Source organism: Delphinapterus leucas, chromosome 2, assembly GCF_059928025.1.
Source record: "Delphinapterus leucas isolate spDelLeu-1000000601 "Yukka" chromosome 2, BTC_Dleu_Yukka2, whole genome shotgun sequence".
Taxonomy (NCBI): domain Eukaryota; kingdom Metazoa; phylum Chordata; class Mammalia; order Artiodactyla; family Monodontidae; genus Delphinapterus; species Delphinapterus leucas.
Genome location: NC_143130.1, coordinates 13,105,687 through 13,127,435, shown reverse-complemented (window position 1 = coordinate 13,127,435; position 21,749 = coordinate 13,105,687).

The window sequence follows — 21,749 nt, the reverse complement described above, 5'->3', positions numbered from 1 at the left end:
GGGCTTTCTCTAGTTGCGGCGAGCAGGTGCTACTCTTTGTCGCGGTGCGCAGGCTTCTCATTGCAGTGGCTTCTCTCGTTGCGGAGCACGGGCCCTAGGTGCGTGGGCTTCAGTAGTTGTGGTGCACAGGCTCAGTAGTTGTGGCTCGCAGGCTCTAGAGTGCAGGCTCAGTAGTTGTGGTGCACGGGCTTAGTTGCTCCGTGGCATGTGGGATCTTTCCGGACCAGGGATTGAACCCGTGTCCCCTGCAATGGCAGGCGGATTCTTAACCACTGCGCCACCAGGGAAGTCCCAGCATGTAGTTTTAGAATGTGCATTCTCACTGCTGTAGAGTAATCCATTTATCTACATGACTGTTGATATGCGTTTGGCTAGTTTCCAGATTTGGGCTATTACAAATAGTATTCCTACAGATATTTGAATGCGTGTCTTTTAATGAACATGTGTATGCATTTCTTTGAGGTGTATACTGAAAGGAAGATTTGCTGGGTCATAGGGTGTGCAGATGGTTCAGTTCTAGCAGGTATCACCAATTTTCTCAAATAATTGCAACCAGTGTATATATCCACCATTCTATGAGAGTTCCTGTTGCTCCACATCCCTGACAGGACTTAGTACTTATGTCTTTTTCAGTTTTGCTCTTCTGGCGGTTATACTACTGTGTGTGTGTTTAACATTTTTTTAAATTGAGGTGAACTTCACATAACATAAAATTAATCTTTTAAAAGTGAACAATTAAGTAGCATTTAGTACATTCACAATGTTCTGCAATCACCATTTCTATCTAGCTCTAAAACATTTCATTACCCCAAAAGAAAATTCTGTACCCATTAAATATTCACTCTTATTCCCTGATTCCTCCCCACCTGACGTGGTTGTCCATGACAACCACCAATCTGCATCCTGTCTCTACGGATTTACATATCCTGAATACTTCATACAAATTGAGTCATACCATATGTGACCTTTTTCTTCTGGCTTCTTTCACTTAGCATAATGTTTTCAAGGTTCGTTCACATTGTATGAGTACTTCATTCTTTCTATAGTGCAATAATATTCCATTGTATATATATACCACAACTTGTTTATCCATGCATCCATGGATGGACATTTGGTTTTTTTTCCCAAATTGTGAACAGTGCTGCTATGAATATGTATGTACATATATTTGGTTGAATACCACTTTTCAGTTCTTTTGGATAGGTATATATAATACCTAGGAGTGGAATGTCTGTGTCACATGGTAATTCTGTTTAGCTTATTAGGGGACTGCCAAACTTTCCATTTTAGATTCCTACCAGCAATGTACCAGGGCTCCAATTTTTCCACATCCTTGGCAGAAAAATAACACTTCTTATATTCTGGATTTTTAAAATAATTATTATTATAGCCATAGCCATCCTAGTGGGTATAAAGTGGTACCTCATTGTGGTTTTGATTTACATTTCCCTAATGATTAATGATGTTGAGCATCTTTTCATGTGCTCCATTTCCATTTACACATCTTCTTTGGAGAAGTGTCTATTCAAGCCCTTTGCCCATATTTTAATTGGATTTTTTTGTCTTTTTGTTGTTGAGTTGTAAGAGTTCTTTATATATTCTGGATATTAGGCCCTTATCACATATATGAGTTGTGAAATTTTCTCCAATTCTATAGGTTATCTTTTCACTTTCTTGATAGTGTCCTTGGACATTAGCACAAAAGCTTTTAATTTTAATGAAGCCCAATTTATTTTTCTTCTTTTGTTGCCTGTACTTTTCATGTCATATCTAAGAATCTATTTTAAATCTAAGGCTATAGAGATTTACCATTATGGTTTTTTGTTTTTTTTTCTGTGGTATGCGGGCCTCTCACTGTTGCAGCCTCTCCCGTTGCGCAGCACAGGCTCCGGACGCGCAGGCTCAGCGGCCATGGCTCACAAGCCTAGCCGCTCCACGGCATGTGGGATCTTCCCGGACCGGGGCATGAACCCGTGTCCCCTGCATTGGCAGGCGGACTCTCAACCACTGCGCCACCAGGGAAGTCCTTACCATTATGTTTTATTCTAAGAGTTTTATGATCTTAGCTCTATATTTATATTATTGATCCATTTTGAATTAATTTTTATATATGGTGTGAAGTAGGGATCCAGCTTTATTTCTTTGCATGTGGACCAGTTATGACAGAAGAATATGCCATTTGTTGAAGTTATGCCATTTGTTGAAGAGCATGTCCTTTCCCCATTGAATGGTCTGAGCACCCTTGTTAAAAATCAGTTGACCATAGATGTATGGGTTTATTTCTCAATTTTATTACATTGGTCTATATGTCTATCCTTATGTCAGTACCTCTCTGTTTTGGTTACTGTAGCTTTGTAGTAAGTTTTGAAATTGGGATGTGTGAGTCCTTCAACTCTGTTCTTTTAAAATATGTGTATATATATATATATATATATATATTTTTTTTTTTTGTCTTTTAACAGCCCCTTGCAATTCCATATGAGTTTAAGAACCAGATTTCCCATTTCTGCAAAAATTATCATTGGAATGTTGATAGAGATTGCATTGAATCTGTAAATCACTTTGGGCAGTGTTGCCATCTTAACAGTATTAAGTCTTCCACTCAATGAACATGGGCTGTCTTTCCATTTATTTACAACTTCTTTAACTTCTTTAAGCAATGCTCTGTAGTTTTCAGTGTACAAGTCTTTTCACCTCCTTGGTTAAGTTTATTCTAAATACTTTATCCTTTTGGATGCTCTTGAGAATGGAACTGTTTTCTTAATTTCCTTGTCCAGTTGTTCATTGCTGATGTATAGAAACACAACTGTTCGTGTGTGTGTGTGCACGTGTGTGTGTGTTGACCTCACACTTTTACAACTTTTCTGAAATTTGTCTGTTGGCTCTAGTTTCTTTTTTCTTTTCTTTTTGGTACAGTCTTTGAGATTTTTTTATATACAGGATCATGTCATTGTAAATAGAGGTAGTTTTACTTCTTCCTTCCCAACTTGGATGCCTTTTTTTTCTTTTTCTTGCCTAATTGCTCTGGCTAGAACTTCCAGGACATTGTTGAATAGTAGTGGTTAAAACAGTCATCCTCAAATAAATAAATAAACTTATTTTTTACAAAAAACAGTCATCCTCATTTTGTTACTGATCTTCTGGGGAAAGTTTTCAGTCTTTCACCATTGAATACGATGCTAGCAATGGGTTCTTCACAAGTGCCCTTTATCATGTTGAGAAAGTTCCCTTCTGTTCCTAGTTTTTTGAGTATTTTTATCATGAAAGTGTTTTAGAGTTTGCCAAATGCCTTCTCTGTATCAATTGAGATGATCATGTAGAGTTTTACCTTCATCCTATTAATGTGGTATGTTTTGTTGATTCATTTTCTTATGTTGAACCACCCTTGCATTCCTGGGATACTTCCCACATTGTCATAGTGTATAATCCTTTTAATACGCTGTTGGATTTGGTTTGCTAGTATTTTGTTGAGGATTTTTGAATCTATATTTATAAGGAATATTTGTCTGTAGTTTTCTTTGTGGTATCTTTGTGCGGCTTTAGTATCAGAGTAATACTTGCTTATTGTATGAGTTAGTAAATGTTTCCTCTTCTATTTTTCAGAAGAGTTTGAAAACAATTGGTATTATTTCTTTAAATGTGTGGTAGAAACAATGTGGTTTTAATTGTATTTCCCTATTGTTTAAAGATGTTGAGCATCTTTTCATAGGTTTATTGGCCATTTTTACATCATCTTTTGTGAAAGTCTGGTCAAGGTTTTTGTCCATTTTCCTGTTGGTATTCTGTCCTTTTCTTTAATTAATTAATTAATTAATTAATTTTTGGTTGCGTTGGGTCTTCGTTGCTGCATGTGGGCTTTCTCTAGTTGAGGCGAGTGGGGGGTTACTCTTTGTTGTGGTGCGCGGGCTTCTCATTGCGGAGCATGGGCTCTAGGCACATGGGCTTCAGTAGTTGTGGCATGCAGGCTTCAGCAGTTGTGGCTTGTGGGCTCCAGAGTGCAGGCTCAGTAGTTGTGGTGCACATGCTTAATTGCTCGGCGGCATGTGGAAATCTTCCTGGACCAGGGATCAAACCCGTGTCCCCTGTATTGGCAGGCGGATTCTTAACCACTGTGCCACCAGGGAAGTCCCTGTCCTTTTCTTGATTTGTAGTTTTTATATGTTCTGGATGAGTCCTTTGTCAATATGTGTATTGTTATATCTTCTCCCACTCTATAGTTTACCTTCTCATTCTCTTAAGGGTATCTTTTGGTGAACAAAATTCTTAATTTAATATAGTCTTATTTGTCATTTTTTTCTTTTGTGGTTATCCCTATTTGTGTTGTGGTTGAGCCATCTTTGCCTACTCCAATGTCATGAATATTTCTCCTGTGCTTTCTTCTGAAATCTCTGTAATTTTACCTTTAACATGCAATCTACCTGTACCTTATTTTTGTGGAAGGTGTGAGACAAGGGTTAAGATATTTTTTTTCCACTTAGATATCCAATTGACCCAGCACCAATCCTTTTCCTACTGGCCTGCAGTGTCCACCTTGGTCAAAAATTAGGTAATTGTACATGTATGGGTCTTTTTCTGGATTCTTCATTCTGTTCTATGTGGTGGTTTGCCTATCTATGCAGGAATACCACATTGTCCTAATTACTATAGCTTTGTAATATAAATCCTAGTATTTGAAAATGAAACCTTCTTCCTCCTCCAACCTTGTTCTTTAAGATTGCCTTGGGTATTGCTCACCCTTTGCATTTCCATTATTAATTTTAGAATCAGCTTCTCAATTTCTACAAAGCAAAAAGTCAAAGCTAACTGGGATTTTGATTGGGAGTGTGCTGTTCATAAGGCTTTGGAAGCTGAAGAAAAAGAAAGGACACATTTAGAATTTAAGAAGATCAGAAGAAACATGTGTGTTCAGTTAATATTTGTTCAGTGCCTGATTTTGGCCATGCCCTCTGTGAGGTGTGGTAGTGTGTGGAGAGACACTGATAAACAAGACACTACTTACACTTAAGGGGCATTCTAGTGGATCTCTGAATTCCTCACTGAGACTCTCCATAGAATTGATGCAGTCTGTGTGCTGCTTTTTAATCATGACAGTTTTATAATGGGTGAGACCAGACACCTGCTGAGGCATTTTATGATCATTTGTAAATGTCTTCTTGATGAAACTGGGAGCTTTTCAAGTCCTCATGAGGTTCACTTAGGAAATAGAAGCTCAGAGTTTACTGAATTCTTAATATGTGCCACTGAGTATCTTACAGTTTTTATTTAATTCTCATGACAACATCACCCAACAATGAGGTAAATATTATTATCCCCATTTTTACAGATGAAGAAACTGACTCTTAAAGGGGTTGAGTACTTTCCCCAAGATCATACAACAAGTATATTACAGATCTAGGGTTGAAACCCAGATCTTCCTGATTCCAAAGCCAGTGATCTTAACCACTATAAACCAAAAGTAGAAATGATATAAAATGACTTATCCCTATGATTTAATTCCTTGCAGCAGATCTGCATGTGCGATGTTATAACAGAAGAGCCATAATATGAACGGAATCTTCAACAAAGATAGACATATATGAATTTGTTGGTGTTTCTACAGTGCTTTGGGGGTGGGGTGGGTAGGAGGAGACAAAGTATCCAGAGTGATAGGGAAACTAGGATCAGTTATCTGGCCAGGTTGGCGCTGAATGGAGTAAAACTCCAAGCAGTTTTGAAGGATGGGACATTGGTATTACATGGTGTAGGTAACTATGGTCACCTGGCATAAAGTGCTCTTTCATACAAGGCACTGAGAAACCCAAGGCCTATTCGCAATAAACAGCATAAAAGATGTGAAGGATTCAAAGACTGCAGGGCAGGATAGGTGCTTCTAAGGGTACTGGAGAGCTTAAAGAAAGAAAATGGATTTTATCAAGGACTCAAACTAGGGACTTTCTATGATTTTCCTTAAAGAATCTCTTATCTATTGTGCAGCAGGGCTGATAGACCTCAAAACAAATGCTGAGACGACTGAAAATTGAACATCCACTTGGATCTTGTGAGTTGTCTAATTTCAGTACCAGGTGAAGTACCAGCCTCACCAGATCCCTCATGTTCAAGTTAAGATGCTGAGTAAGAAAGTGTAGGACTTGAGAACTGAAGTATGAATACATGGGAGGATTAGAAAAACTCAGAATAAACTGAAACTCCAACCCCATGGAGCTTCCCTTGCCGAGCGAAGAGGATGACTCTTCTTGCCTTGCTTGAAGACTCTGTAAAGACCTGATCTGAGAAATATTTTCTTCATGCCTTACCTCCTCCACCCATCATTGTGTCTGTCTCTATGTCTATCTAGCTGTATGGTTACATATATATGTATGTGTGCTTATGGGTGTGTATATATAACTATATATAGTCACACATACATATATAACTACACACATATATACATATGTAACTATATGTAGTTATGTAAACATATATAATTATACACACATATATACATAAGTAACTATATATGTCATATATGAAATACATATATTTGTATATAGAATATATATAGTATATAATAACATGTATTATATACATCCTATCATGCCTTGGAGGAGATAGGCTATAATAACAAAATCCAATAAAAGAAATACCAACTATACATCAAAAGAATTGTAGGATTATGCTAATTTATATTGGTAACTTTGGAAATGGATTCTGAGGGGGTTAGGCTAAGACTAAGGGACAGAATTTTAGGTCAGACTGAATTTATTGGGTGTATTGACACCAGCAGCTGGGAATGGGTCTAATGGTTTTCCCAGTTGGTTGACTGAAACCTGGCTAAGTAAAGTTGAGATACCAGAAATTCCTTGATATAATGTCAAGGAAAAATACGAATAGCAGAGAGAGAAAAATGTTGGAGTGGATTAATCATGCAGAGGCTGCTCTCATAACACCTAACTGTGTCCCCTTAGCAGGTCCAGAGATACACCTTGGTGAGGGGGATACCAACATCGAAGAACAAGTGAATGAACATTGTACTGGCTGTCTGATGTAGCCTGGGCATGTGTTGGTTGAAATGGGCTCCTGATTTCATTCCCCGATGAACTCACAATGGGAGTCCCAAGGTCCCAGGGTAGTATCACCAGGGCAAGGTGTGTGTGGCAGCAGAATGGGAGTGGTAAATAGAGTGAACCCTACAAGGATTTTTGTTAGTGGCTATTTCAGTATCCAGTCCCTAGAACCAAAATAGGTAGTCGGCCCATGAAGGGCCTATTTGATCTAAATAACAAACATCTTCCGAGTCTGGTGTAAGAGACATGCTCTGAGCCTTGGCGGTGGGATTTCAGAGCCACTCACCTGATTCCTGAACCTGAGTTGGTTCAGTGACCCAGGGGTCACAGAGATAAAGGCCGTCATAACAAACCTAACAGATGCAGGGATATGATTCTTTTCACATCACCATTTAAGTCACCTGTACAGTCAGTGAAGATGATAGACATTTGAAAAAGACAGCATATTATCAAAAATTTAATTCAATCAAAAATTTGGAGAAGTAGACAGTGAACTGATATCCATGGGATTCACTTATGCATCACTCAGAAGTAGCTGGCCTTATGGAAAGGTGGAATAATGATACGTGTTCTTGACAGATTGGTGTGCTCTCTTATGGGATGCAGCAAATGTTCTTAACCAGCAACCAATTCTCCCACAACAAAAGGGGTGAAACACACAACTGGGCAGATGCTTGTCACTCTTTTTTGCTACTCAATATCTGAACTCTTTCTCTGTATTTGTAGACCCCTTCACTTTATGACCACCTTTTAAGGTGAAAATGTGAAACACTTCTTTTTTTCAGATTCTGTGCACCTAAGTGAGAGCTATCAGTCAGATGCATCTACCAGTTCAAAGTCTTGGGAACCAGCAACACAAAAGACACAAGGGTCGTGGTGCTCTGGTGACAGATGCCAACTGTGGCTGTTTCCTGAACCAACAAAGGGCACTAGTTCCAGCAGGACCCTCCTGTGCCCAGTCAGTGACAGGATCTGCACCCAGCTATCCTGTGTGCCATCAGCTATTCTGTGTGCAGTGCTATCTTCCATGGAGCAGTGCTGTGGGTGATTTGGGGTGGTGTTTCCTGGCTGGGTGGCCACCATGCAGTGGTGTGCTGAAGCCAGCTTTCCCCACTTGTAAAAGGTGATTGCTAAATTTTCAGGAATTTTGTAAGCCAGTCATTAAATGTAATATTAAATTATATAAACTTACAATTAAATAAATTACATATAAAAAAGATAATAAACTCAAAACTCATCCTTTTCTAATTATTTTACTATATTTTACTGTTATCTATGGACTTTAAGCTTATTTACATCTATTGCATCTGTATCACATATTTCTTCCCTATTCCATGTTCACTGACATCACACTGGGAGCTTGGACATCAGCCATCTTGGGAGTATTTACACTATGGAAACTGGCACGCACCAGAAATCAAGGCTTGATTTGCTATTTTGTTGTCTAGAATTTGATTGTCTAGAATTTAAGTGATAGAAAAATGTTAATACAAATCAAAAGTGTGTCATGTTTATAACCATTACTTGTAAACAACAGAGAAATTAAGAAAACATGTTTTTTCCCAGAGAGCTGGTTTCACTCCCCAAAAGCCTCATTCTCTGATCTTCCCAGAGATTCTGAGAGCAATCTACTATCCTTTAAAAACACTCTTTTTCTGAAGAAATCAGAGTATGTTTCTAGAGACTAAGAAAACTGATAAATACGCTATCTGTAACAGGAGAGTATCTTTTCAGCAGCATGTAACAAAAATCTCTACCATGAGCCTACAGTGTTCAAGGAAGGCAGGACTCTGCCACTGAGCCTCAGCTTGTAACAAGAACATTCCAATCCTTTGAACACTAGTTCAATTCCTGTTTAAAACTGTTCATCTTTCTATACATCCCAATTTAGCGGCAACATCTCTTCCGCATCTTATAACACACACCTAGTGTCCCCAAACGCAAGTTTGTATTTTGATGTAGGACTATTTTACATATTTTTGAGGAATTTAGCTACTCTATTAAAAGTCACAAACATTTATTGAGTACCTACTACTTACTGTGGCAGCAGCGGTTGAAGAATAAAGAGAAGTTTTGTGTGCTCCTTGAAGAACTTTATCATTCAGTACTAGAGATGACACATACACAATGGCTGTAATTCAAAATGAAATGTTAGGAAACATAAAAGGGGTTCAAATTTCTGTGAAACCTAATTTCAGCAAGATAACAACTAAGCCATCGTACCATCTATAACAATAAGCCAAGCTTGATAATGCGTCATCCAAATAAAAGTCTTAATTGTTTTTTTCAACGTGAGAGAGAGGAGCCGGACAGACCTGGGCTTGAGAAGCTCCCCGGCAATTTGCTTGCTCTATGTACCAGTTAATAGTCCAAACAGGAAAGCAGGACCCCTAGGAGTGATATGGACTAAGGGGTTCATTACAGGGATTAGACATTATACGACTGTGGGAGAAGATGTGATAGCAGAGGTCTGTGAAGGACGGGGTAGGTGGAGGATCAGATAAAGCCACTAACCTGTCAACATGAATGGAAGCCTATCGAGGGCTCTCCGGAAGGCCAACTCCTCTGCTGCTGGCCCCGAAGTCACCTGCCTGCAGAGTGGCAAGACAGGCTGTGGGGAAGGAAAGCTGGAGGCAGACTGGTGGGAGACAAGCACACCTGCTTGTAGTAACACAGTGTGTTGGCTTTATACATGTCTCTCGCTGCATCTAATCTGGCCCAGGATCGAGAGCACCTGAAGGAGGAGATTGGCCGATGCTGAGGGAGCTGCTGCCTCAAGCCAACAAGGTGAGCCAACAAGGACATCAGCAGCAGCCTGCTTTGAGGGTAATGCTGCCGCTTCATCCTGCATTTCGAATGTTGCACAGATTTCTCCTGGGGCCAACTTTAGACAGGAACCCTACGAGTCAAGGAATTTGGAGAAACCTAATTGCAGTTTAGCTAAACTGACACAGTATCTAGCCACCATTCTATGTTACCTCAAGTAAAACCACCTTAGCGTCGGTTTCCTCATTTGGGAAAAGGAAATAATTGGGGATAGTGTAACAACTGGGAGAGTTGTTGTGAGGCTGCATATCTCAAGGCATAGTTCATAGTATCTAGTATGTAGTCGATGATTTATCTTAGGAAACAGATCATTTTAAGGCCTTTAATGCCAGTTTTATAGTATTTCCCTCTATATTTCAAATTACCCTCTTTTGATGAAATTACCACGATGATTTGCTTTTTTTAAAAAGAAATTACATTTAATTTTCTTGAAATATATTTCAAAATTGTATGTCATTTTCCTCTGGATAGAAATGATTTTTTAATTTTATTGAGAGTAAAACTCATATGCAGTTAACATTTATGTTTATGGCCCCAAACTTGAAAATTAGTATATGATTTAGCCACCAACAGCCTGGTCTTCAACCTATACTGATAAGAATTTTTAGATCCCTCCAAAATAATTGTGATCCTCTCTGATCTATAAATTCCAATTAGTATAGGCTGAATACCAGGCTGTTGAGACAGACTTATGCCAAAAAACAACAACAAAAATATTCCTTATTCATCAGAAATTCTCATTTAACTGAGCATCCCATATTTTGTATGGCAACCCTCTCTGATTCTCCATTCTTCTAAGGAACCCTGATCTCACTAATCCAAAAATCTCTTCTACTCTTCTACCCTCTCATACTATTTTTGCTGTCAATTCCCATAGCAATTCACTTCACGCTCAATATATCCCAAGGTGAAGCATGACCTTAACCTCTAAAAGGGCTACCTTTTCCATCATGTCACATCTGTCTGCACTCTTGACATTCTTCTCATCTCTTCAGATAGAATCTTGGGTTCATTTGTGAGTACCCCTCTCCATCTTTACCAACTTCCAGACACGACTAAGTTCTGTCAATTCCTTCTTTAAAGTGACTTCCAAGTGCTCCTTTCCTCTTCCTTTTTACTGCCACCACCCCTCCCCTGACTGTCATCTGCTAAATAGTCCCTTTAAGCCCAGTCTCCTTTTTTGATCCTGTCTGAATCCTACTCATCTTCCTAAAACCCTGCTGTCTCATTGTGCTCTGCCGCTCAAGAACCACAGCCGCTTGCTCTTGTCTATTGTATTAAGTACTGTAACTAATGTAAAATGTTTTGCTCTCTGAAGAACAACGTTAAGAAAATAAAAAGTGGCAATTCTCTCAAGAAAAAAATAGGTAAACTAAATAGTATTACATCACCTTAAAAAATAAATGTATAGCTAAAGACCTTAAAACAAAGAAAACTGCAGGCCCAGATGGCTTCCCTGGTGAATTCTACTACATATTTATGGAAAAAATAATACTAATTCTACACAAACTTTTCCAGGAAATAAAAGAGGATGGAAGTCAGTATTACCCTGATACCAAAAGGAGACTAAGATATTAGAAAAAAAGAAAACTAAAGACCAATATGTTTCATGAACATACACACAAAATCCTCAACAAAATATTAGCAAATCATACCCAGCAATATATAAAAGGGATAATACAACAAGACCAAGTAGGCTTTATGCCACAAATGAAAGTTAGTTTCAAATTTTAAAAATCAATCAATGTAATTTACCATATTAAGACTAGAGAAGAAAGACTGTATGGTTATCTCAACAGACACAGAAAAAGGCTTTGAAAAAATTCAGCATCTATTCATGATTTAAAAAAAAAAACCTCTCAGCAAACTTGGTTTATAAGGGATGTTCTTATGTTCCTCAACCTAAGAAAATATACCTATAAAAAACTTACAACTAACATCATAGTTAATGATGAAAGACCAAAGGCTTTCCCCAAAGATGAAGAGCAAGGGAAGGATATCCACTTTCACCAATCCTATTCAACATCATACTGGAGGTCCTAGTCAGTGCATAAGGCACGAAAATAAATTAAAGACATACAGATTGGGAAGGAAGAAATAAAATTATCTCTATTAACAGAAGACAGGCTTGTCTACACAGAAAAAAATCCCAAATGGAATCTATAAAAAGCTACTAGTACTAATAAGTGAGTTTAGCAAGGTCATAGGCTATAAGGTCAATATACAAAACCAATTGTATTTTTTTTTTTTTTTTGCAGTACGCGGTCCTCTCACTGTTGTGGCCTCTCCCGTTGCGGAGCACAGGCTCAGTGGCCATGGCTCACGGGCCCAGCTGCTCCGCGGCATGTGGGATCCTCCCGGACCAGGGCACGAACCCGTGCCCCCTGCATTGGCAGGCGGACTCTCAACCACTGCGCCACCAGGGAAGCCCCGTATTTTTATATACTTGCAATGCATACTTAGAAAAATGAAATTTTAAAAGGTATCATTTAAAATAGCACCAAAAGCATAAAATATTTAGGCATTAATCTAACAAAATATGTACAAAATCTGCATGCTCAACTATGAAGCACTGATGAGAGAAATCAAAGAAGACATATATATAAAAGTAGAGACATACCATTATCATGGATTGGAAAACTCAATATTATCATTTCTTCTCTAAGTTGATCTACACGTTCGATGTGATCCCAACCAAAATCCCAGCAGTCCTTTCTGTAGAAGTCAACAAGCAGATTCTAAAATTTATGTGGAGAAAGCAAACAAAATAGAACTGCCAAAACAATTTTGAGAAAAAAAAAAGAAGTTGGAAGACTCACACTACCTTTTAAGACTTGCATAAAGCTACAGTAATTAATACTGTGTCAGTATTGGCAAAAGGATAGACACACAGATCAATGTGTCAGAAAATACAGAAATAGACCCACATATATATAGTCAACTGAATTTTCACAAAAGTGGAAAGGTAATTCAATGAAGACCAGATAGTTTTTCAACAAATGGGACAAAATAATTGAATATCCACATGGAAGAAATCCCCAACTTAATTCATATATCACACAATATATAAAAATTGACTCAAAATGGATCACAAACTCCTAAATGTGACATCTAAAACTGTAAAACTTCTAGAAGAAAACCTAGGTGAAAAAGCTTTGTGACCTTGGTTAAGGAAAGGTTTCTTAGCCACAACACCAAAAGTACAATCCATAAAAGAAAAAAATGGGACTTAATCAAAAATTAAATCTTCTGCTCTTTGAAAGACACTCTTAAGAAAATGAAAAGACAATACATAAAATATACACAGAAATATTTGTAAAAACATATCTGATTAAGGACATGTATACAGAATACATAAAGAACTCTCAAAACTCAATAAGAAAATAACCCTATAAAAAATGGGCAAAAGATTTGAATTCACACTTCACTAATAAAGGTATACAGATGGCAGATAGCACATGATAAGATGCTTAATATCATTAGACATTAGGGAAATACAAATTAAAACCACAGTGATATACTACTACACACCTGTTAAAATGTCTTTATTCATAATCTCCAAAAACTAGAAACAATCTAAATGTCCACCAACTGGTGAATGAATAAACAAACTCTGGTATATCCATACAATGGAATACTATTCGACAATAAGAAGGAATGATCTACTGATACATGCATCAACATAGGTGAATCCAAGAGTATTATACTTGGTAAGAGAAGACAGATGCAAAAACTGCAAACTGAATGATTCTATTTGTGAGACATTCCAGAAAAGACAAAACTATAGTGAGACAAAGTAAATCAATGGTTGCCTGGGATCAGGGGTGGGGCAAGTATAATGACTGTAAAGGGGAAGACGGAAAACTTGGGATCATGACAATGCTCTGCTTTTTCAGTGTGGTGTGGTTACATGACTGCGTACATTTGCCAAAACCCATTGAATTGTTCAACACTCCGGAATTGTCGAGTTTAAACCTCCATATTCTAAACCGTTTGTCCTCCATTCCACGGTAGGTAAGGGTTCTTTTTTTCTTTTTTAATATATTTATTTATTTATGGCTGCATTGGGTCTATCGTTGCTGCTCATGGGCTTTCTCTAGTTGCGGCGAGCGGGGCCCACTCTTCCTTGCAGTGTGCGGGCTTCTCATTGCAGTGGCTTCTCTTGTCGCAGAGCACGGGCTCTAGGTGCGCGGGCTTCAATAGTTGTGACTCGCGGGCTCTAGAGCACAGGCTCAGTCGTTGTGGCTCACGAGCTTAGTTGTTCCACGGCATGTGGGATCTTCCCAGACCAGGGATAGAACCGGTGTCCCCTGCATTGGCAGGCAGATTCTTAACCACTGTGCCACCAGGGAAGTCCTTCCTTATTGTTTTAAGTTTACTTTATCTTCTCAATGCCTTATGAAGCATGTGGCGTTGCAAAGATGTTCCAAGCAGAGCCCAAAGGACCACAAGTTATGCATTACTCTAACTAGAGGATGAGACAGCAACTCACTGACAGTTGCTGTAACAACCAGAAAGGTTTAGATCCCATGAGCTTTGATATACTTTATGAAGGCACTGTAACTTATATAACTTTATAATGATCCTTACAGTTAAGAGAAAAATAAATAAGAGATGTTCCAGAGGAAAACGTGAAGATGTATTGATTTTGCTCCTGGATACTTTCTAACGAGTTGCTAACCAAAGGAAATGGTTTAAGAAAAACTAGGGTAAGAACCAGTGGGAAGAGAAGGAATGGCCCACTAGGCCTTCAGAAGAGGGAGGTGTTTACAGGATGGCTGACCATAACGGACACCGGCCTGGATTCTGAGATTCCTGGGGGACCAAGAGATGAAGGGTAAGATAATTATCGTCATCAAGGTCTTTGAGGGTATCTTATGACGGTTGCTATTAAAAGAGAGCTCTGTCAGACTCACTGTAAAGAAGTGCTAGGCAGCCCAGAAGGTTTTTATTTAATTTTCTAAGTAGGGGCTTATGTGCCTGGGGTCCTCAGATGGTTGTATCATGTGCACAACAGCTGTAAATCTGAATGGAAAAAATCTATGCCAGTGAAAACCAAATTCAAAATTACATAATCACATTATTTGGTTATAATTGCATGCATGGAGCACATGCTAAGGCTGGGCTCTGAATGCTTTGCACATACTTAGGCTCTGAATGCTTTTCAAGAGCCATATGAAAGAGATGCCATTATTACTTCCATCATACATTTGAGAAAAATAAGAAGAGAAAATAAGGTCAAGAACTAGAAGCAGGTAGGAAAGGAATTTGAACCCAATTTTCTCTGACTCCATGTTCTGTACTGCCTTCATTCATTCAATAAATATTATTGACTGTCTGTCATGTACCTGGTACTCGTCTAATAAAAGGACTCTTTTTAAGGACAGCAAAGTAAAAAAGTAAAGAAGTAACAACCATAAAGGTTTAAATTCCATGAGCTTCAGTATACTTTAAGAAGGCATTGTAACTTATTTATATAATTTCATAGTGATCTTTACAATTAAGATAAAAATAAACTTTTAAAGCAGAGTTATGAAAATCTCCCTATCCAGAATATATCTCTGGATAAGTACTCCACAAAAGATTTTTTTATTCCTTTTCAATAAATCTTTTTATCCTAATCAAGTATATTATTTGAAAAATTGACATTCCACTTGAAACTGGAGATAAATTCTAATCCTAAATTTTCCATTTAAACTCTTACATTTCCAAAATATTATTCATATAATTATTCAGATATCCTAAAGGAAAAAAAAAGAGTAACAACTATTTTCATTCAAAGAATGGCACAATATTATTCTAATACACAAAGTAGCATTATTTACTCTTCAACTATTGTATTTAGCTGGAATGATCAAATGATTATTTAAACTTTTTGCATAATGTAAAACTATGTCTGAGATTCTGATAACATCTCAGTGAAAGGTTTTTTTTTTTCTTTATCATCTTAGGAATTATGTCGAGTTCAAATCTAACCAAGTCTTTCTCTTTACACTATTTTCTAAAACTTTAATAAAATAAAGGGCAGCTAAGAAAAAAAGCTTAAGACAAACACAATTAGATTGTCTTTATGCCATTTATGTCAATGGACAGATACTTAAGGCATAGCTAAAGGTTTAAGTCTGTTACTTTATGACATATGCTCCCTGCTACCCTGGCCATTACTTGACAGGATGTTTGCTTGCAAAATGACTATTTTCCTATAGTCACTCTTGATTTTAAAATAACAGACTATCATTATGACTCAACTTGAACATTAGTCATCATAGGATGTCATAGTCTCTACAGACAAATATTGATCAGAGCAACTTTTAGAAACAGAATAAAAGCAAAATGAAATTTAAATGAATAAAAAAGTATTAGTTTGAAAATGCTTTTAGGTTTCTAAAAACACATTAATCATTGGTTAAAATATCTCACAAGCCTCTGTACTTTAGATTTTTATTAATGTCCACCTTGTTACAAAATTAAGGCAACCTTCAAAACCACAACATACATAGTAGAATATTATTTTCCTTCTATTATAATTGGCAAATGTAAAATCAATATTTCCATTTTACACTGTTGAAGGAAAGAGTTCTTTGTAGAGCGAATATTCTCTACAGAAATTTATAAAACAAAATATGTATCTCTTTATTGACACCACTGGTCTTATAAAACAATTCTTCCTTTCAATTCACAAATATTTTAATTCAATTACCATTTTTAACAAAAACAAGTTTTCTTAACTCTCTACTACTCACCTATATACTGTAGTCGGGCCTCACTAAAAATCTTCTGTCACCTTCAGATTTTAAGAAAAGCATATGAAAATTCAGAGTTTCCTTAGGCCTCATTTGCCCATGTATTACCATCTACATTATTATTCTTTACCAAATTTCTCCTCATTTCTCAGTCTATAATTTATAGAGCACTGCAAGTCAAATAAAAGTTGCCAATTATCTGATTAATTTTGATTTAGAATACTGTTGCTCCAAATGATCCAGGACTATTTACTTTAGCACAAAATAAAAAGTTGAGTAATTACCCAGATACTAGTAACTCAAGTCCAAGTTTCTAATAACATGGACTAAATTGTCCATATTAATATAACTCTCCCTTTCACCCTGTTGCCAGTCATTATTTTCTTGGTATTTTATGACATTAAAATGATTTTATAAATCTTGCTCCCCATTCCTTTCCATAAAGTACAGATTAGAATGCTTACAAAAAGGAATGTAATTTTGAAAATTACACTTGAAAGAGTTAGAACAACTGTGGTTATTTATGTTTTAAACTTAATGAAAATAATCAAACACTTAGGGAGAAAAAAATGGAAATTTTCATCTATTTCATAGGCACCTGTTTTCACAACAGTCTATAAAATTACTTTCTGAGCATTTACCATGGTGTAAAAATCAGTTATGTATAAACCATTTATTTTCTTACCAGAGGCGAGGGGGTTGTAGGGGGATGAATGCAACAGGTGAGGGAGATTAAGAGATACAAACTGCCAGTTATAAAATAAACGAATCACCAGGATGTAAGGTACAGCATAGGAAATATAGTCAATAATATTGTAATAACTTTGTATGGGGACAGATGGTAACAAGAGTTATCATGGTGATCATTTTATAATGTATAAAAATATCGAATCACTATGCTGTACACCTGAAACTAATATAATATTGTAAGTCAATTATACTTTAATTAAAAATAAAGTATTTTCTGAATAGTTCTATATATGCAAAAAATATGTGAGAGAATTGAACACAATTATTCTAAGGATTTTTTTAAAGTATTGTTAGACTGAACTTTGCATAAAATTGTTTCAAGTCTATGTTTTATTTTGACAAGGGACATAAAAATATGTATTCTCTTGAAAACATCATTCAAAACAACCATAATTAAAATGTTAAATTCTTAACCAGTATTATTTAAAATATCATGTGTTTCAAAATATTAAAACTTTCACCTAAGCCTTTCTTTACAAAGTAATCTCTCTTAATATATTAATTTTGGTTTAAATGTTTACTTTAAATGAGTTAAAAGCACATTTTGTATAGTTTCTTTAGTGTTGGCAATGTATTTAATTCAAATCATGCATTCTTATATATATAACTTCTCTTCTGAAATAATTCATTTGATAAATGATGGTCAAATCTTTCATTTTATAAGCAAGTATAGATTATTGTTACCTGAGTTTAGTATATAAAATACTTTTATTTTTTGTTTCCTCTTTTTTTAAATTATACTCCTTTAAACAAAATAAATATGAATACTTATACATTACTTAAATTTCAAATTTTAATATATAAAAAGCATGCTCTCAAAATACAAACTTTTAAAAAATGTTGGCTTTAGACAATAATATTCCATTGACTAGGCCCATTTGTTCCTTTTTGTTGTTGTTGTTGGAATTCATGGATCTGGTCAAAACTTCAGTTTCTAAGGTATGAGAAAATACAGTGTTAGAATAGATTCCAAAACCAGGACCAAAAAGGAAGGGAATCTCTTAGATATTTTCTGTTGTTACAGTCTAAATGTAAGCCATGTTAAAACTGGTTAGGTTCTGGACATGACAGATGATCTTCTAGTCCATTTTGAGCATGACTGTGAGGCTTAGTTAAATTCAGTGGAGCTAAGAGAATCTTGGTGTAATGGACTGTGTCAGAGAAAATAAACAGTAAATAAGTTTTCTGTAACATTTCTTCTCTGGAAGGGAAAAACTTTCCTCCCTCCCTCTCTCCTTTCCTTCCTTCCTTCAAAAAATATTCAATCTCTCTCTCTCCCTCTCTCTCTAAAAATGTAAAATAACAATTTAAAGGACAGTCTGCATGCATATGGAAGAATTAATCAGATATATTCATCAAAGTAAACTTGTTTCAACATGTCCATGCTTCACTTTCATTCTCTTCTAGCTAACCCATGGGTCATTCTGGCTGATCCCAGATCAATGAAGTAGGAAGGTGATCTTTATAAGTGAAGTAGAGAATAAAACCAACCTGTTGTTGAGGGGAAAACTGTTTATTATCTAAATTCTCTATTTGACAGACTTTATTGGATGGTTGGCCAGCTCCTAATTTTCATATCACTTCACTGGTGACTTAAGGAGTAAACTTACTTTTTATAATCCATACAAAAGATAAGTACATTGTAATAATTTAAAAGTAAATCATTAGTTTTCATTTGTCCATGTAGAGAAATTCTAAGACACACAATTCAACCTGTTCTTTTCTCATTAAATATACTGTGGAGTATGATTGCCTTCCTTGTTTCTAATTTCTTTACCTTTAAATTAAAATTTGCCTTCATCTCTTGCCAAACTGCATGTTAAAAATTTTATTTCCTTTTAAGAAACCAATTCCTCATTTCTTCCTAGCTGAAGACTTCACAATTTTAGTCAGTACTACTCAGATATTCCCATGTGACATTAGTTGCTTGGCTTCAAAATAAGGGATCAAACTTCCTAAAGGAAGCCCTGAAGAGCAGACATGACTTTTCCAGTATGCAGAAAATCCTTTCAAACCCATAGACTGCTTAGATACAAAGATTTAATATTAAAAATTATCATTTGATACTTATGTACATTCTTTTAATATTACAGAATTATTTCATTCTGACTCAAGTAGCTAACAAAATCAAGGCAGGACACTCTTGATGATAGCTCCCAAATCTCACTTTAAAAATTCGAGAGTATTCTCCTTTTTAAACATCTTGGCTATAGAATTTCCTATTTGCAAAGTTTGACAAAATTATAGTTTCTTAATTTCAAAGGACATGCTTTGATATTTATCTTTTTAAGAAACTCAGTTTCTTAGTAGCATGATAATTAACCTGTTACAACTTAGATTTGAAATATTTATCATATACCACATTTTGAAGTTTTTATATTTGATATTTTCCTGATGCAACTATCTGAAAAATGAAATTTAAAAAATAGTACTAAATGATGAAACTATTACTTAAATAGAAGTTGTGCTAATTAGTCTAAATGTCTTGAATAAAAGTTTTTGGGGAAAAATTCAAAACGCTTGTGCAAAACCATAAGCATGAATTTTGTAGTATTTTAGAGAACATTGTATCATTGATTTTCATTCCTATGGTTCCAACTTCTTTAATGTGACTAGCATTTCACTTTCTCTCACATATTAAGGCACTAGCTCCATTGAAATAAATTTGAGTTTTATCAAAAAATCCTCATATACAAGATAGGCTATATGAATAAGGGAGGGAAAAGGCTGTATTTGCCTATATTAATTACTGTAGCAATGACCATTTATAAATTATTAGAGATTGGACTAAATACTTAATTTGAAAATTAAACCTTTGTTGTTCCCTCTGAATGCTTGATGTGGTCTTTTGAAAACATGTGACACAAGACTCAATTTGAAACCACTGAACTCTGTAGTCATAAATGTGCAAAAACTTGACCATTCAAATTCCAAGACCCAATCTATGCCTTGCCAAGTTAAGATATTTAATAAAAGAATGTGTATAGATTTTATAAACTTCACTGAAATAGTTTTGACCTATACTTTCAAATACCGTATGTTAACTCAGTTAAGCATTCCTCCCAACTGTCCATTTGTGGTTAAAGTAGCTTTAAAATAATAAATTCTATTTTTATTAATATTTATCTCAAGGCTTTAAGATCACTAACCACCAAAGAATCCCTGTGAGGGGGCAGAGAGAAGATGCTTAGGTAATATTTAAGCATTTTAAACTTTCTTCTTTCTGGAAAGTGAGCAGGTATTCCACGTGCAGGGGTGGAATAGAACCCTGCAAGAACATAGTATGTATGCCAGTAAAAACTTTTGGATGCATGGGCATTTAAGCATATTGGCTTTTTTTTTTTTTCCTCCCCATGGATATTCAAGGAACTCTTCAATCTAAAGTAATACTTTCCCTCAGCTTCCTCGGCACAAAAGCAAAAGTACTTATACAGTCTAAAAAATAAATACCAGAAATTGTTTTTTGCAACCAACAAATGTACCAATGAGGCCTTTGGGAAAAGCTGACCACATAGATCCTGTAAATGCCCCAGCACATTTAAATTGTACTCATGGTGCAGAGGCCAATATTAAATTGTTTTCTAAAAAAGAAAAAGTTAACTAACCAGCTCAAAGGATACAATGTATTTTAAAACATTCTAAAAACATTTAAAAATACTTTCTCATCCTTTGAATAATTTGTACATTCTCAAAAAGAAAAACAAATTTAGCAGCATTATCTATCTTAAATTTGCAGTTTAAAAGGAAAAATACATTATTAACATGAAGATCATTGAACATCTATTTTGCTGTTTTCAGCTGCACATAATTGTTATTTTAAAAGGCTCTTTCAGGGCAAATTTAGTCGATTGGCTTTAAGGCTGCAGAATTGTTTTAAGTCTAGTGAAAGTTCCAATGCTGTTTTCAGTGATCAAAGCAAAAATTTTTAATAGGTTTTCCCCCATAGTTTCAGAATGTTTTCATACCTAGTTTTTCTAATAATATAGAATATATTGATTTTATTGCTGCAACAGAGTCTACATCTGTGTAATCATGCCTTTTAATAATTATACTTCAATGTATTTCAATGGCTTACTTGTCAAAGAAATACATGTATTATCTACATTTAAACAAATACTTAATCCTGTGCCTCCTTCAAAGGGAGTTGAAATAAATGTAGCTACAGGAGAAAAATTCAGTTTTTCTACTATCAGAAAACATTATGGTGAAAATTTTTGTGTGAACTGGAAATATACCCATCACTTGGGCCTAACACGTAAACATATTTAGGTAGAAAACGACAAATGCCTTGTAAGAGAAAGGACTTACATATGTACAGGAGAGTAACATGACAGCTATTACAGAAACAATTCTTGTGAATTTCCTAACTTTTACACCCAGGAACTCA